Raw genomic sequence first — 6,336 nt, 5'->3', positions numbered from 1 at the left:
CCGACCGTGAGTTATTCCATAACGGACGCAAAGAGTTCTGTCCCTGAAGAACTGAAACTTAAACAAAGGAATTATGATCCATATTAGAACCTTATTGCTTCATTGGACTAAACGTGCTTCATGAGATGTTGTTCAATGGACCCCTACCTTTCTAACTAAACAGGGATTTACAGCTGTGGATGTGTTTATGACTCGTTATTATGACGGATCTGGTATGTACAGCGTTTTCATTGCTCATGTTTTTATTTGTACTGCTTACACAAATGTAGCAAATACTGTCGTCGATGTTTGAGGCTTAGATCTTTATAATGATACATAGATTGTCAAGATTAAATTTGTCCCGTTTCATTTAATCTATTAATAAACACTGACACGTGCAAGTTGTGGGGCTTTCAGGACGAGGGCGTCGGGGTGCTGTCTAAGAGGTTAAACTACTCTAATACAAACAAACTAAACTAAATGAAAACAATGAAAAAACTAGCGTTACTTGGGAGTTCATTTTCATTTTCTTAATAAGATTTGCACCAGTTTCAGCCAGAATTAGGATATATTGTGTGGATGCTCCTTGTTGGCTTTGGATGCATTCCCTTCTGTAACGAAGTTGCTGGAGAGGGATTCTCTGGTGCTGATTGGATTGCAGTCGGTCGATGATGCGTTATGAGGGACAGCAATCGAAGGTGAGTGGTTGGTTGGCTTTGCCGGGTGGTGCTTTGTTCTCGAGACTTCCTGAATTGTGGGTTGCTATGCAACAGAGTTTCTCTGAGAGGGTTTTCTTGGATGAAGTTCAACGAAGGATTTTACGGAAGAGTTGATGAGTTTTGAGTGAGCCCTTGGTGGTTTGAAGAATACACGCTGGACGATGGAAAGGTCAGCACAAACCATAGGCAAGAGCCCAAGTCACTGCAAGCAGGGCAAAACTAGGCACAGAGCTAAAAGCAACGCATAGCTGCTTGTCATTGGGTTATAAGCGTGTCCATCTCACTTGTCCTTCTTAGTGCGACAGCCAATCAGATATTGTCTTGGGTGGGTTCTCCGGTTCTTGCATGTAATTAGTGTAATGTCCACGTGATCACGTGTGTCCAAACTTCTGAGAGTTTAGTTTAAACGCTTTAATAAGCAAACTTAATAGTTTAAATATGGTGCATCCTACACACATCTACTTTATATCAAAATTCTAGAAATCATTTACCCATCAAGTAGGTACCAAAATACATTTAATTCCCATAGTTGAGGTGGAAGTAAATAAGGATTTAGCCGTGATAAGTGTTTAACACACAAAATTACTTGAGTAATATAAAGCATGCATAATACAGAGAATACACATGTATGAGGCAACTTCTGGTGATTAGTTCCTATAACTGAGGTAGAAAACCCTACGAATAGGCTGTAATGAAAGTTAAACAGACAGAAATAATTCCACAGGTTATATAAAACAAACATGATACTTAAAATATATGTATGGTAAAAACTGGTAATCAATTTAGCTTATTGGAAGCAATTTTGAGACCGTTGTTTGTAATAAACCCCAAGTGGGTTAAATTTCTATGTGGAGACAAAGTCTCTGGAATATACAGCTGCAGCAAGGAGGTGTTCCCTGGTTTAAGGTTTTTGGTGATCCTGGGCCAAAGGAATGCCTTAGTATCCTTCCTGATTCCTGATAAGGCTGGGGATTTATGCATTGGGGTCACCACAGGGGTTCTTGGCCATTGGTATGAGATTAGACAGACACTAGAATGAAAAGGGGGTGACATCTCCTTTAGCCATCTTGGCACCATGAATGTGTTTTATGACACACTAATGGTTCGATGGGGAATCGTTCTGAACTGTGTAATGCGGTGTTGGTTTCTTTACTGAAATGGACTGTTCAAGGATAATCCTACATAAAAAACCTGCAGTTTAATGTTTGCATTTCTTTCCCTTACTGTACCGAAAATTAACTGAGCCGTAACATTAAAACCGAGGTACTGAACCGTGATTTTTGTGTACCGTTACACCCCTAATATATACACTCGCCTAAAGGATTATTAGGAACATCTGTTCAATATCTCATTAATGCAATTATCTAATCAACCAATCACATGGCAGTTGCTTCAATGCATTTAGGGGTGTGGTCCTGGTAAAGACAATCTCCTGAACTCCAAACTGAATGTCAGAATGGGAAAGAAAGATGATTTAAGCAATTTGAGCGTGGCATGGTTGTTGGTGCCAGACAGGCCGGTCTGAGTATTTCACAATCTGCTCAGTTACTGGGAATTTCACGCGCAACCAAACACAGTATTAGTATGGTGTTCCTAATAATCCTTTAGGTGAGTGTATATACAGTACTTATGTTATTTGCTTTTTTGTGGAGAATGCTGAGAGAAGAAACAAGATCAGCTATGTAGGAAACATAGATTTCCAAATAAACATTGTTCTGGACATCAGTGATTATTCCGAAATTTGTGACCTCTGAATGACACAATTGGACAGTCAGAATAAAGTATTTCATGCCACTTAACATTTCAAGGTTAATCAAGACATGCATTTACCATTTGGCTTGATTGGGCTGAGGACCATGGGCCCTGTCCAGTAGGGGGCCTTTCCTAATAACATTTGTTTGATTTGTTCAGTTATATGCTAGTCAGAAATTATGAGCTGCATTTCAGTTGTCAAACTGGTATTGGTCATTATTATTTTACATACAACAAGGATAAGCAATGTTGGTCCTGGAGTGCTGCTGTCCTGCAGAGTCCTCGGAGTTAAGCTTCAACCCTGAAAAAAAACCTCACCTGTGTTACAATGCAGACACCTGCACCTTGTTTGCCACACTGTCGTCTAAGATGAGTGGAAGGGGGTTTCGGCTGCGGTTACGCCAGGTTCTGTGGAGAGAGGAACAGAACGATGGTAAGGTTTCAGGAGTGACACATGGAATGTAGGGTGAATGCGATACTCCGGTGTAAGATTAATAAGGGAATTAAGATCAATATAACTCAAAGGGGATTGAATTACAGTGAATAAGAACTGAATTAGTATGAAAATTATTCAGAATTAATATTTAACACTTCATCACTTTAACTATTCGTCCACCGATAAATTGAGATTAAGTTATTTTATCAATTCGTGGCCTACGGGAATAATATCATGAAATTATGATAACTGATTATGAGCAAGATAACAGAATCTACAGTTTAAGGCAGTAACTTGTAAGCACACAGCACAAGACACTGGTATGTAAAATCAAACAATGCTTTGTTTAACTACTCTAATACACACAAACTGTGAGGTGGTTCTACACAGTCTTAGTAAGGAAGGAAGAAGACAGGGGTCGGCTTTTGGCTGGGACGCTCGTTTATTTGAAAATAAAACAAGTAACGGTGCCCTGTTGGCACAAACAGCGTACTTCTGCACAATCACAGTCAATAACTCAGAATTCTTTTTCTGCAGGTTTTCTCAGAAAAAGCAATATATATCCACTCCAATTACTGCAATCAAGCACACATGTTCGTTATTTGCACTTGACCTACTTACGCCTCGCTCTGCTCCCTCTTCTCTCTCCCGTTACAGATTCCGCCAAACCACGCCCCCCTCGCCACACTAACTTAAACACACAAACATTAATTCAAACAGTGACAGAGAAAAGTGATGTTTTAACGGAGGGTGAATGGAGTCCCAAGTCAAAGTCAAAGTCACCTTTATTTAGATAGCACTTTAAACAAAATACATTGCGTCAAAGCAACTGAACAACATTCATTAGGAAAACAGTGTGTCAATAATGCAAAATGATAGTTAAAGGCAGTTCATCATTGAATTCAGTGATTTCATCATCAGCAATCAAGTCAACGATATCGCTGTAGATGAAGTGACCCAACTAGCAAGCCAGAGGCGACAGCGGCAAGGAACCGAAACTCCATCGGTGATAGAATGGAGAAAAAAACCTTGGGAGAAACCAGGCTCAGTTGGGTGCTGGATATTGGATATTGGATATTGGTGGATATTCTATTATCAAAATTGCTTGAGTTTTGAGAACGTAGCGGACGTAGAGGATTATAATGTAAAAGGAGCACATTCAAATACTGAGGTGCTAAACCATTCAGGGCTTTATAAGTAATAAGCAAAATTTTAAAATCTATACGATGTTTGATAGGGAGCCAGTGCAGCGTTGACGGACCGGGCTAATATGGTCATACTTCCTGGTTCTAGTAAGAACTCTAACGCTTCTTAATGACAAAAATACATTATACCAACATATGAAAAATCTACTTATAAAAACTACTCATTTCAACTTCTACAAAACTGATTCCAAAAAAGTTGGGACACTGTAGAAATTGTGAATTAAAAACAGAATGCAATGATGTGGAAGTTTCAAATTTCATTATCTTATTCAGAATACAACATAGATGACATATCAAATGTTACTGAAAAAATGTATCATTTTAAGGGAAAAATAAGTTGATTTTAAATTTCATGGCATCAACACATCTCAAAAAAGTTGGGAAAAGGCCATGTTTACCACTGTGTTGCATCCCCTCTTCTTTTTATAACAGTCTGCAAACGTCTGGGGATTGAGTTGCTCAAGTTTAGGAATTGGAATGTTGTCACTTTCTTGTCTAATACAGGCTTCTAGTTGCTCAAACGTCTTAGGTTTCTTTGTCGCCTCTTCCTCTTTATGATGCGCCAAATGTTTTCTATGAGTGAAAGATCTGAACTGCAGGCTGGCCATTTCAATACCTGGATCCTTCTTCTACGCAGCCATGATGTTGTAATTTGATGCTGTATATGGTCTGGCATTGCCATGTTGGAAAATGCAACGTCTTCCCTGGATGAGACAACGTCTGGATGGGATCATATGTTGTTCTAGAACTTGGATATACCTTTTAGCATTGTTGGTGCCTTTCCAGATGTGTAAGCTGCCCATGCCACATCCATTCATGCAACCCCATACCATCAGAGATGCAGGCCTCTGAACTGAGCGCTGATAACAACTTGAGTTTTCCTTGTCCTCATTAGTTCGGATGATATGGCGTCCCAGTTTTCCAAAAAAAAAATTCAATTTTGATTTGTCTGACAACAGAACAGTTTTCCACTTTTCCACAGTCCATTTTAAATGCGCCTTGGCCCAGAAAAAACGCCTGCGCTTCTGGATCATGTTTAGATATGGCTTCTTTTTTGACCTATAGAGTTTTAGCCGGCAACGGCGAATGTGCCATGTATTGTGGATTGTATTCACCGACAATGTTTTCTGGAAGTATTCCTGAGCCCATGTTATGATTTCCATTACAGTAGCATTCCTGTATGTGATGACGTGCCATCTAAGGGCCCAAAGATCACATCCAATATGTGAGATACGTACAGAGATTGTTCCAGACTCTGTAAATCTTTGAATGATTTTATGCACTGTAGATGATGATAAATTAAAACTTTGAAATTTTTTTTTTTTTTAAGAAACTCCTTTCTAATATTGCTCCTCTATTTTTCGCCACAGCATTGGGGGAATTGGTAATCCTCTGCCCATCTTGACTTCTGAGAGACACTTCCACTCTCAGAGGCTCTTTTTATACCCTTAATAAGTTGCAAATTGGTCCTCCAGCTGTTCCTTATATTTACATTTAGATTTTTCGGACTCTTATTGCTACCTGTCCCAACTTTAATGGAATGTGTAGCTCTCATGAAATCCAAATTGAGCCAATATTTGGCATGACATTTCAAAATGTCTCACTTACAACATTTGATATGTTATCTATATTCTATTATGAATAAAATATAAGTTTATGAGATTTGTAAATTATTCCATTCCTTTTTACTCACAATTTGTACAGTGCCCCAACTTTTTTGGAATCGAGTTTTTATATTTTATATACATCTGTCTATTTATATAATTATTTATATTTTCTATTTGTATTTTTTAATGGATCAGTTAGACTCGATTTTGAGAGCCAACGTGAATCTATTTGTTTCCTTCAAAGCATCCAAGGATTCACATAACTACAGTATTCAAAGCTGTAACCAAGTCAAAGGCTACTGGCTACTTTGAATAAGCTAAACTATACATTATTTTACATTATATACTATTATTGTTAATTATTATTTGCATTTTATATGTTATTTTTACTACTTTGTTGTTATTCTTAAAAAAGGAAACTACATGAACAAAGATTGTAAACAAACTTTGATGGTGGATGGAGAAAACCTAATCTAAAAGTTTCAAATAGACTGATAAAAGATTAGTCGATTAGATTGTAGATTGCGCGTTGTCAATCACTTTTATAAATAGATAAATGACACTAATGCTACTGTTTTTAGACTGTGAATAATCAATTAATGGAGTAATATGGCACCAAAATTTATATATATATATAT

Source organism: Carassius gibelio, chromosome A20 (genome assembly GCF_023724105.1).
Source record: "Carassius gibelio isolate Cgi1373 ecotype wild population from Czech Republic chromosome A20, carGib1.2-hapl.c, whole genome shotgun sequence".
Taxonomy (NCBI): Eukaryota; Metazoa; Chordata; class Actinopteri; order Cypriniformes; family Cyprinidae; genus Carassius; species Carassius gibelio.
This window is presented reverse-complemented; position numbering follows the sequence as displayed.